At 35.2% G+C, this 12,713-nt stretch overlaps 1 long non-coding RNA gene across 1 annotated transcript in view; it reads left to right on the forward strand.

Moving 5' to 3' along the window:
* The first annotated feature begins 2,309 nt into the window (after nucleotides 1-2,309).
* The window catches only part of LOC127084950 (uncharacterized), a 61,974-nt gene continuing 51,570 nt past the window's right edge, over nucleotides 2,310-12,713 (forward strand). Inside the window, exon 1 of the long non-coding RNA XR_007788845.1 lies at nucleotides 2,310-3,326. This is a non-coding gene — a long non-coding RNA (uncharacterized LOC127084950). The remainder of the gene's footprint in view (nucleotides 3,327-12,713) is intronic.

A 12,713-nucleotide genomic window follows, 5' to 3' on the forward strand; every position in this document is an offset into this window, starting at 1 on the left:
AGACCACACAAGCAAACAAAATTAACACAAACAAGATATATCACACAATATGGTCGATGTGGACAAAGTGAAAATGACATTAATATAAATAATTAGAAAGATATGAATAATGGAAAATGAATAAAGCTTGAATTTAAATTGCATTAAGGTAAATGACTTGAAATTAAATGTTAGTTGCTAATGAATTAGAAGTTAGTATTGCTTTTGCTTTTGCTTTTTATTTAAGACATTGTTTGGAGAACACTTAACCCACTTATCACAAGCATGGATCCTTGAACCAAGACATCTTCCAAAGGAAGGAAAAAGGCCAAGTTTCCACATAATACCATGAAAGTGGGGAGACTTACAATCTCACTAACTAGAATGCTATGCCTTTTGTGTCAAAAATTTAGCGTTATGTTAAGCAATCGTAATTGGACTTATAAAGAAGTCACAGCTATTTGAGGTCGGGCAATAGAATTTTGGTGTTAATGCATGTTAGAGACATAGTATAATGGACTGTGCTCATGAAACATACCACACACAAAAAGAATATGCAAAAGTGGTGGCCTAATCTCTCGAATGAGGTGATAATGCCTAAGTATGTGTTTGGATCGTTGGTGAGATCTAGCTTCCTTAGCTTGAGGGATAGCACCATTGTTATTACAATAGAGACCAATGGGATCCACATTGCTATGAACTATGCCAAGTTCACTAATGAACTTTTTGATCCAAACAACTTCCTTTGCTGCACTTGAGGCAGTAATATACTCGACCTCGGCTGTAGAATCAACAATTGTATCTTGCTTTGAACTTTTCCAGCTCACATCGCCACCGTTTAAGCAAAGCACATAACCAGTTTGCGATCTAAAGTCATCCTTATCTGTCTGGAAGCTAGCAACGGTGTATCCAGTTACAGCCAACTCTTCCTGAGCTACCCAATGAGCATCACCAGGATCAGATTGGTACCTACTTGTTGCACTTAAAGCATACGAGACATCTGGTCGAGTACATAACATGGCATACATGATAGATCCTATTGCAGATGCATATGGAATCTTATTCATGTGATCTCTTTCTTCCTTAGTTGAAGGGGATTGTGTTTTTGATAGACACATTCCATGTTGCATAGGTATGAATCCTTTCTTGGAATCATGCATATTAAAACGTCTCAACACTTTGTCTATGTACATACTCTGACTTAGGCCAAGAAGTTTTTGTAATCTATCTCTATAGATTTTGATTCCTAATATATAGGCTGCTTCACCTAGGTCCTTCATAGAAAAGCATTTCCCCAACCAAGACTTTACTTGTTGCAGGGTAGGGACATCATTTCCAATGAGTAATATGTCATCTACATATAATACCAGGAAAACAATCATGCTCCCACTAACCTTATTGTAGACACAAGGTTCATCTTTGTTCTTGATGAATCCATATTGTTTTATTGTTTCATCAAAATGAAGATTCCAGCTTCTGGAAGCTTGCTTCAATCCATAGATTGATCTTTGTAACTTACATATCTTTTGGGCTTCTTCTGGTATGTCAAATCCTTCAGGTTGTGTCATGTACACATCCTCAAGAAGATTCCCATTAAGGAAAGCAGTTTTGACATCCATCTGCCATATTTCATAATCATGACATGCAGCGATATCAAGTAAAATCCGAACAGATTTAAGCATTGCAACTGGTGAAAAGGTTTCATCATAGTTATCATACCCCAATTTTGTCTGGGTAAGGAAAAATCTTTCACCAGCATTCACTACCAGATGTCATAAGGCATGAACTCTATCTTAAGGCATAAGTTCTATCTTAGGGTTTCTCAGCCCTTAGTGACATCAAATCTTTAGTGACATTTTCATCTGTTGAGATCCTTAAGAAGACATCTGTTGCATTTGGCTCTTATTGCTATTACTAAAGCATGGGATGGTATGTGCATTTTGGGACTTTTTGGTTAACAAGACCCATTTTGGTTTATCCATGAGATCTCTTGGTTTTAAAAAGGGTCATTCACATAAACATGTCCATAATTAATATTGCAAAGTGTGGTCCAAATCTTTTTACATTACTAATCCAAAGTCCATTTTCTTATGGTCAATTGTTGGAAGAGATTATGGTGATGGACAACATTTAAGGTTCATTTTGGTTGAAATTGAACTTTTAATGCTTATGGTATGTGTTGTTCCTTAATAATTATTTAAGCCAATAATGAAAGGGGCAACCATTTGTAAAAAGTCCATTTTTTGCATTATGGCCTAAACCATTTTCAGATTGAGATAAAGTTTAAGCATTTTTTATTAGCACAAATAAAATATTAAGGCAAGTTTTGAATGATTAAAAAGGATTAATTACGGAAATGAATTCTAATCCAAAATGTTACAAATAATTCCCAAAGTTACATAATTATCCAAAGGCTAATACATTATCCAATACATTCCAAAAGTCCAAAGTACATCTTAAATGACTAATTTTGAAAATTAAAAGTAGTTGCATTGTTCAACAGTGTCAAGACGGAATTTCCAAAAAAGCCAGCGGCCAAAGTCATCTCTTGGGCCAAAGCACTCTAAAAATCCCAACCTCTTCTTAGAACCAACAGACATCCGCTCCCTTTTCCTCAATTGATTTTGTGACCTGCGAAGGAAGTGACAATCTAAGTTAAAAGCTTTTTCAATAAGCGCTTAAAAACTGAAGGATAATTAACAAAATGCTCAGGTTAATGTTTTGCCTAAAAGACTACCACGAACACCCAAGAATGTGTTTCGTTAACTAGTTCAAACAACAATGAAACCACAAAACAACAATCCCATGAAATTTGAGGATAAGAAAAAAGAAACCTAACAAGTTATCTCAAGACTGAATAAATTCATCATGAAAAGAACATAAATACCCAGAATAAAGGACATTGAAGAGGACAGTGAATCAAGAAACGAAAAAGAAATCAAAATAATCTTTCATCAACACAACCATCTAAAGGCGCTCAAAGTTAAAAAAGAACAGAGTAAGACGAAGGGAATTGGATTATTAGAAAGGAACTTATCTGGAAACGACCGCGGAGAAGACGTCGTCAGCGACCCACTTCCGGTCAAGTACTTCTTCTTTCTCCTTCGCTTTAAATATTTGCACCACCTTGTTCGTCTTGATAAGCCGACAAAAACCCCCATGTCAATTGCTTAAAATCTCCGTCGTTGTGGCTTCATTTGTAGACTTAGGGTTTTGACTCTGAATGTTGGTGTATATTTTCTTTTGTGTTTGTTTTGGCTTGAGGAGAAGATTTATGTGGTTTGGTTTGAAAAGAACTCTGTTTAGATTTTTGTGTATGGTTAGGGTTTTCCGATCCAAGGCTTTAGGTTAACCTTTTTTTTGGTGTTTTCGTGACCGGATCTGTGATCGCGAGGTTAGAATAGGTAGGGTTAGTGTTTGGAATTTAAGCTCTGAGGTAGAGGTTCGCCGAAGAAGAAGGCGCTGCCGCCACCGTTGACCGGCCGCCACCGTTTTCTCCGGTGGGATTTGGCTGTGGGTTGGGTCGGAAGTTGCAGAGCACATTGTTGCTCTGAGTTAGAGAGAGAGACGATTTGTTGCTCATGTAGGAATGGTATTTGCTCACATTGCTTTCATTTTTATTAGTTATTTATTTCTAAGTTGTGATGCTGTGTGTTGGGAAGAGGGAATGACAAGTGTGTCATTGGGTAATGTAATGCATCTTTATCCTTTCAGTTTTGATTCCATGTGCGTTTAAAATCTATGGCTACTTTAATTCTTTTGTCTGTTGGTTACTGTGCATGCTTATGTTAGTTTCAAGAGTATAAATCCCGTTGGCGGCCCTTCATGCGTAATGTTGCCTCACCTTGATTAATGGCTCTAGGTACTAGTAAACTCTGAAAATTATCATGACCTTTTCTTTTAATTATGGGACAGTAGTGATAATAAAATAAAATAAAGTGTCTGATAGTTTACATTGATCCAACTTCTTTAAAGCGGTCACTTTCTTTTTATGGAGCTTGGTTTTATTTCCAACTCATTTCTTGAGAAAGTAACATCTCGTGGCCTTAATAAATATCAGTGACTAATGATGATAGCTAAAGTTAAAAACAGGGACACTATACATCTTTTCTCTAGTTTTGTAAAGTGATTATAATATTCTTCCAAAGATAAAACATTGCTACAGAGCTTAATCTGTAGTTCTTGGTTTCATGAAATTTATCATATTTATAAACTATACTTAGTCGTTCTAATATCATATGATTAGTAAAATATAATAATCTAGTAATCGTAGTTAGTAGTTTGTTCAATTAAATTTTAATTAATTATCTTAATCAATTAGTATTTATATAATCAAGCCCATTTTTACTTTACTATTTATTGTTTACCTATTTCTTTATATATACATGTAAAACATATATACAGTATTATTGCTATGAAATAATAATATCTTTTCATTTTATTTACTTAACTATTATTTTAATACTTTACTCATTAATTTAAGATTAATAATTGATTTAATTTGTAGAATTTGTTTGAGCTATCATTTTGTATGTGCTTGATTAAGACTCATTTATGCAATTTTTAGGTTCATATAAATCATGTTTTAAGTTATATTTTCACAATGACTTTCATCCTTTTATCACCCTAAAGTGTTATATTAAGCCATTTAAAAATCACATGATTCTCAATCCAATATCCGGTCCCGGTTTCAAATACCTTTGTAAGTCGATCGCTTTTAGCATCGCCATCAATCTCACATAGCTTACTCTTGGGCTTTCTTACAATGAGACCTTCTCAGTTGGTAATTAATCGGATAGATGATTGGTACACTAGTAATAATCCAATTCACTCATAAATACAAACTTAAAACCCCGATTCAATGTCGAGTATTTTTATTCAAAATTAGTTAAAACGCCTAATTACGTTTATCACTTCATTTAGAAATGAAAAGGGGGATGGTTTTGAGTCTTCAACTCCTCTTCTCGATTATTTGAATACGAGTTCTCTTACTCGGTTAGTCAAATAGTTGTCATTTCTATCCACCTAAGCACAATCAAATCGAAACACTTTCATAATAAGCGAAACAAAAAGGGAGATGACTTTGAGTCTTCAATTTCTCTCCTCGATTATTTGAATACGAGTTCTCTTACTTGGTTAGTCAAATAATTGTCATTCCTCTACAAATCTCCAAACCCTGATTAAATCAAAATATTTTCACAGTAAGATAAGTGAAAAAGGAGTCGACTTTGAGTTTTCAACTTCACTCCTCAATTGGTCGAATGCGAGTTTTCTTACTCGGTCAATCAAACAATTGTCATTTTTCTGCAAACATACAACTTAATCAAATCATTTTCTTAACAGTTATACGAAAAGGGAGATGGTCTTGAGTTTTCAGTTCCTCTCCTCAAATGCTTGGATATGAGTCGTCTTACTCAGCCATTCAAGTATTTGTCGTTCATGCTAAAATACGTCAACCTTATATAGCCTTATCTTCATAAATATTCAGATGACACAGAAAGCGGTCTACAGTCTTCTATTCCCTTTCTCGATTATTAGGGTACGAGTTGTCTTACTCGATTATCCGAGTATTCGTCATCCTTCCAAAACACCTTAACTATTATCAGATCTTTCTTATAATTAAAGATGAAAAAGAAAATGGTCTAGAGTCTTCTACTCCCTTTCCCGACTGTTAGGATACGAGTTGTCTTACTCGACTATCCGAGTGATCGTCATCTAACCAAAATATCTCAACCAATCAAAACATCCAACATATTAATCCAACTTTCCATCCCTGTGTGACCCAAAACTCTTTCAGAAAGAATGCTGTTAATCCTTTCTAATGCGCACAACAAACTAGCGTTTAAGCCTCTGCCGAGAGTAGACAAGTCAATGTTTAGCCTTTAGAACGCAATCTAAATAGTTGTTCACTAAAAGACACCAACCAACCATAGTCTCCCGAACTACGAATGCTCTGATTTCCTTATTATGCCATAAGGATACGCAGGTAGGAGATTGTTGTATCTTCGCGAGCACACTAATAAAAGACCTCCCCTTTCCCTTTCTGAGGTTCTCATCCCTTTCAATTTCTAATAATTTTATAACCCAAAGATAATAAACAAACATAAATTAACACTCGAAAAGCAAATTAAAACTAAAAGGTTCCCGCTGAGTACAACGGACGTAAGGGGTGCTAATACCTTCCTCTTGCGTAATCCACTCCCGAACCCGAATATGGTTGCGACGACCATTATTCCATTTCCTAAAGGTTTTATCGATATTTTCCTATTCCTTCATTGGAATAAATAAAGTTCGGTGGCGACTCTGCTGGGGACTAGCTCCAAGCAAAAGAGAGTGAAGCCTAATTTAGTTCAGTTTCTGTATTGTGTGTTAATCTTGTTTGTTTATCTGTTATTTATTTTTATTCTGCTATTATTATTCTGTCATAATTATTATATTGTGATTTATTGACTATGTCTTATTGGGGGTTCTCTGGTTGGTGATACTTTGCGAGATAGGCTCTCCACCCGAGTCTGAGGAAAACCATAAGATTAAGTTGGTGGTTGCAGAGTGGGTGCCGACAAGGAGTCTTCCTTGTTTGGAAGAAACGAAGACCCCGCCTAGAGGAGATTTTCTTGAAATGTTATTGTCCGACGAGTTTTCGTCATGACGATAGTATTCTCAAGTTGGATCAATGACTCTAGGGACCTTTTAACCCATTATATCTGGTGGTTATGTAGTATCTACCTGAAAAGTCCCAGACTTATTGGGTTAATACGAAAGCCCTAATCAGATGAGATCCCTTGGGCGTATTACTACCTTACAGTGGTATTCCCAACATCGATCTATGACTCTGAGAACCTTGGACTCGAGAGTTGTATGACCCACTAGGAGTCTTCCTCTTTGGGACCATACGAAGGCCTCACCCAAACGAGACACTATTTAGGGATGTTATTAGCAGATGAGTTTTCATCATGACAATAACTTTTTTAAATATTGATTGATGACTTTGGGAACCTCTTACCTTTAGCATTCTCCCAAAAGGGTTTTGTTTAGTAACCAAGAATACCCACTCTCATGACCTGTATATTAACCTACATGTGACACGCATAATATCATTCATAGCATAACATTTATACTATTTTATTTCCAAGGAATCTGAGTATCATGAGTTGCAGGAATTCAAGAAACATGGAATGAAGCAAAAGAAACATTTACGCCTTCAAGTTTAAGGATCCCGATCTAAAGAACTTACGTAACTTGGTCTCTCAGATGCACCCTGTATAACGAATCAACTTTGGAAAGAGTTATGGCAATTTGCTCAGCATCCTCAATCAACAAGTGGACCATATAGCCTTAATCACTTTAGCCCAATTTTATGACCTACCTTTAAGATGCTTCACATTCTAAGACTTCCAGCTCGCACCAACGTTGGAAGAATTCGAGCGTCTTGCTAGGATTCCTATGAAGAACAAGTCACTTTTTGAAGGGACAGATGAATCTTTGCCCCTTGAGGTCATTGCTAGTGCGCTTCACATGGATGAAAAGAAAGTAGAAGCTAACTTAGAGACCAAAGGGAATACCAAAGGATTTTCACTAAGTTTTCTTTTGGAAATAGCTCATACCCTATTGAAGGCAGAAAGTTGGGATGCTTGTTACTCTGCTATTGAATTGGCCATCTATGGCGTCGTCCTGTTCCCGAATATGGATGGTTTCGTAGACATGACTGCCATTTGTGTTTTCCTTACTGGGAACCCATTACCCACTTTGTTAGCTGATGTCTATTATTACATAAGTCATAGGTATACTAAAAAGAAGGGATTGATTGCTTGTTGTGCTCCTTTATTGTATCAGTGGTTTCTAGAACATCTTCCGAAGACAGGTGCTTAGGTTGAATAGACAGATGTTAGTTGGCCTCAAAGATTGGGATCGCTCCGATCTGAAGATCTCTCTTGGTACTCCAAAGAATAAATCAACATGGATATCATATTCAATTGTGGAGATTTCCCAAATCTACCGCTTATTGGAACTCAAGGATGTGTGAATGCTAATCCAATATATCACTCAGACAACTTGGCTACCCAACGGAAGGCCCTCCAGAGGCAAATTCTTTGGAAGATTTCTTATTACTTGACTTTGGGGTTGAGAATCCTAGCTTATTCCAGCGAATCAAAAAAGCTTGGAAGAATGTCAATCGAAAAGGGAAAATTGAGTTAGGGAGAGCAAATGGGATTACAAAAGAACCATATTTTCAGTGGATAAAGGAAAGGGTGCAGATGATTAAAATGCCATTTGTCATTCGAACACCTATACCTCTTCCTGAACCTAAGCTCACCCATGTCCCTATTGAAGAAATGGAGGAACTCAAGACCACCATGGCAAAGCTAGAAAAAGAGAATGAAGAGTTGCAGATAAAGCTCCAACAAACCCTCAATGAGAAAAATAATATGAAGTGGGATCCATCAAGCTCATATCTAGGGTTTGATACCCTCAATGCAAATAGCTCAATCAAGAAACATTTCACATTGGATCTAAGCATCATATATGGATCCCCATGACCTTCACATGTCATTTTGATCAAGAATTCATCCAGAGTTTGGAGATTGTTTGCCTTGGAAACCCTAATTCATTTGGGTATCTTATGTGACTTCCTCAACAAGTTTCTTCAACATTTAATCAAATATTTAAGGGATAATTCATATTAGGAGGTCATATGAAAATTATTCCAAGATAAACATTACTCATAATGAAATTACAAAAAAAATTCATTTTGAAGTCAAAATCTAGTTTTTCTTGGAAAGTCATTTTTTATGGTGAAAGATTATAGGTCATTTTGTATGAACCCTAGTTAGGAGGTCAACTTCCAAAGACCATAACTTTCTCAATTTGTATGAGATAAAAGACATTAAAGTTTCATGATTAAATTCAAGATTTCCTTTTCAAATTTTATGTTTGGAAGAAGTTAAAATTCAACTTGCAAATGCATGTGCGAAGAGGAAAGATTATAGGTCATTTTGGGCCACTACCATTGAACAACTGATTTTTCTCAACTTCTAAAATGAATAACTCCTTCATGCCAAATCCAAATGGGGTCCACTTTGTGACCAAATTGAATATATTTGAAAGAGCTACAACGTTTATGAAGGAAGTTTTTCCATTTGAAGTCCATAACAAAATTTATTCAAGGTGGAAGAAGTGAACATATGACGTGGTACTTAGAAAATTTTCAAACATGTATGATTTTCCAAACTTCCACCTCAAAATTAATTATGAATCAAGCTTAAAATTAAAACGTTTTCAACATGAAAGTTGTTCCCCTTGATCTCACCTTTCCATAAAGTCCAAGATCACCTCATTTGGACAAAGAATGAAGGAATTGCACATGGGTGGAATGTGAGTTACCATTTGGAAGAATTTCATGATCCAATTCAATTCAACAACGCATGGCTTAATGCAACACTTTCAGCATGACCTATGCATGACTTTAGACCTTTGCAAATGATTGTTTGGGATTTGTGCACGCCCATGCTATCTCATGAAGACACTTTCTATTTTTGAACTTTGGAATGGAAGTGTGTTAACAGCACATGCATTGGCCATAAATAGAGAAGCAATATGATCAGAACTTCATCAACACCTTGCCCAAGCTTTGCCAGACCTATCCATACCCTCCAATGCATAGAACTTTTAAAGATTTCTTTTAAATCGAGCTTGAACTTCATCTTCTGTTTGGAAGTTCAAACTCCAGAAATTCACTTCCCTTTTCATCTCAATTGATTTCTGAAAGCAAGAGGAGGAGAAAGCAAGCAAATCCAGATCAAGATCAAGTGAATTTGAAGCAACTCGAAGGTAATTTTTCAGAAACTTCATCTCTTCGATTCTCTCTCAATTCTTCACCATTCTTTGTGATTTTTGGTTGGCTAAAGTCCTACCAATGTAGGCAACAAGATTGAGTTGCTTTGAGGTTAAATCGAAGCAACTCAGTTCATGATCCTCAAAATTCAAATCCTTGTATCTTTTTATATACTTGGAATTGGAGAAAATTGAGGCCAGATTCGTGCTCCTGAGCATTTTTCCTTCAAATTATTGTATTCACTTTTCATTTTTCATGAAGTTAAGCCTGAACCATACTGTTGGTGATTACCGAAGAAGATGACTGGAGTTAGGGCTCCGGTGGTGCGTTGGCAAAGTCCAAGTCATCTGATCTGATTCAAATGTTTTAATCTCAAGCGTTCATTGTGATCACCACGCGTACAACGCCTTGACCAAGGCGTATGATGGAACGTGCGCGTGTGGCCATCAGATCTGCGACCTCATTAATAAGGGAGATCTGATGGCCCTTGTTTTTTTTTGTATTTTCTGATTTTTCATTTAATCCACTTATTTTGATTAATTTATATTAATTTCATTTTTAACCCAAAAAAACATGAGACTTTCACAAAAAATATTTAAATATTTTCCTCTTCCATTTTCTGAATTAAAATTATTTTTTGGATTATATTTGATATTTTTTATGAATTAATTGTTTTTGTGCATATTTTTAATTGTTTAAAAATACTTCTGACTTTTCAAAAATCATGAAATTTTTTGTCTAAGGTCTTTTGACCTTCATTGACCTAGGATAAATCTCTTGGGCATTTATTTGGTGTTTTGAAGAGGTTTTAGGTTTTGCCCAAATTAAACTTAATTTAAATGAATTTTTAATTTGATTTTTAATTGATTAATTGTATAGAAATTATGTTGAGCCATTTTTATTGACTTGTGATGTTTGACTATGTGTTTGGGCCTTGGTCAAGTTTGATTTGACTTTTTTAAGTGAAAACCATTGGATTTAGGGGATTGATGAAATGTACATTTCATCTCCCAAAATGAATGAATGATTTTAATTTGATAAAATTCCTCCCATGACCAATTTGTGTTTCTCTCATCTCCCCCCCCCCCTCCCTTTTTCCTCTTCAATCCCTTTCTTCCCCATCCATTTTATTGACCAATGAAATCTTAACATCCTAAGGCTAATTGGTTCATTAATAACCTGGTTTTAGATGAACCAATACAAGTATGGATGAGATAGGTCCATCCTTTTGATATTTTCTTTTAGTGTGTGGTATGTTTTAGGAGTTTGGTCCATTATAACAAATCTCTAACATGTATTAGCACCTAAATTTTTATTGCTCGACCTCAGATAGTTGTGGCTTCTACATAAGTCAAATTACGATTGCTTAACATAGAGCTAAATTTTGACCCTAAAGGCATATCATTCTAGTAAGTGGGATTGTAAGTCTCCCCCCTTTCATGGTATTGTATGGAAACTTGGCCTTTTTTCTTCCTATGGAAGATGTCTTGGTTCAAGGATCCATGCTTGTGAATAGAGGGTTGAGTGTTCCCTAAAGAATGACTTAATCAATTGAAAAGCAAAACACCACTAACATCTAATCAACTAACATTTCACTAACTTGTATTCATATTGCTTTTATTTTCAAGTCATTTACTTTATACAATTTAATTTCAAGTCATTTACCATTCATTTTTCATTTACATAACATTTAATTTGTTTATGTTTATGCCATTTTCACTTTGCTCATTTGAGCCATATATTGCGATTGTATATATTTGTTTGTGTATTTTGTTTGTGTTTGTGGCCTCAGGACCTTAAAATACTTAATAAATAAAAAACCCTAAAAAGTCTTTGTGTGGAATGTTAGGTTTGATATGAGCTTTTGGACTTAGAATTAGGTAACATTCCATATGCAAAAGAACTTGGCCAATGCCAACATTTCTGAGACCAAGTTATTGTGATTTGAGCTTTCATCTGATGCAAGTATTAGGATCCACTTGAATTCATCTGCTATATGGTCTTGATGCAACAATTATTTTGGTCTCATGCTACACCTCATTCTGAGCAAAAATAAAGAAGTATTTCATCTGATACATGAGAAGACAGAGAAGACTGTTAGCTATGGATTTGTTTACTTGGATGTGGCCATCTTTATTTGATGCCTTGCTCTTCATATTGCTAAGTGTTTGCTGATTATTGCTTGATTTAAAAGTCCAAAGGGAAAGCGGGTTTTCTATATGACATTCTTGTTTCTTGGATTGCATCCCATTGGTCAGATCTTTTCAACTCTCAACTTTTAATTTTATACTTAGGATTAGTCTCTTCATCTCTTCCCACTTATTAAATTTAAAAATATCTCCCCCTTTTCAAAAACTTTCTTTGCTTGTGATTTCAAAACTTACAACTTATTTCAAATTAGAAACGTTGGCCTTATGCCATTGCTTTTTTTAACTCCCTTTCTTAAATCAAATTTGTACATAAATCTAATCATATTGACTTAAAAATTCAAAAGACAAAAAGAACTAACACTCATTCAAACTTTTGGGCCTTTTGTGCCTCTTTTAAACTTAACTTTTAATTAAAAGCAATCCACCTATTTTGAAATTGATACCACAAACTACTAGGTTTTGATCCTTCATTTTTATGTTGGTACGTAGGCACAAGTCCGAAGGTCTTGTCAAACACAAAAATATTATTAATGAATTCTTTTCTCATCACACTTTATTTGTCACAAACATCTTTTTATACAAAAAACACATACACACATAAAAAAAGACTCCCTATGAGTACCTAGGACACTTTGGATGCTAACACCTTCCCTCTATGTAACCAACCAACCCCCTTACCTGTAATCTCTGGCATTTTATTAGTTTTGATTTGAAAACTTCTTATCTTTGGGTTTTGTTTGTACTTTTCCCTT

This window comes from Lathyrus oleraceus, chromosome 5 (assembly GCF_024323335.1).
Source record: "Lathyrus oleraceus cultivar Zhongwan6 chromosome 5, CAAS_Psat_ZW6_1.0, whole genome shotgun sequence".
In the NCBI taxonomy this organism is placed as follows: Eukaryota; Viridiplantae; Streptophyta; class Magnoliopsida; order Fabales; family Fabaceae; genus Lathyrus; species Lathyrus oleraceus.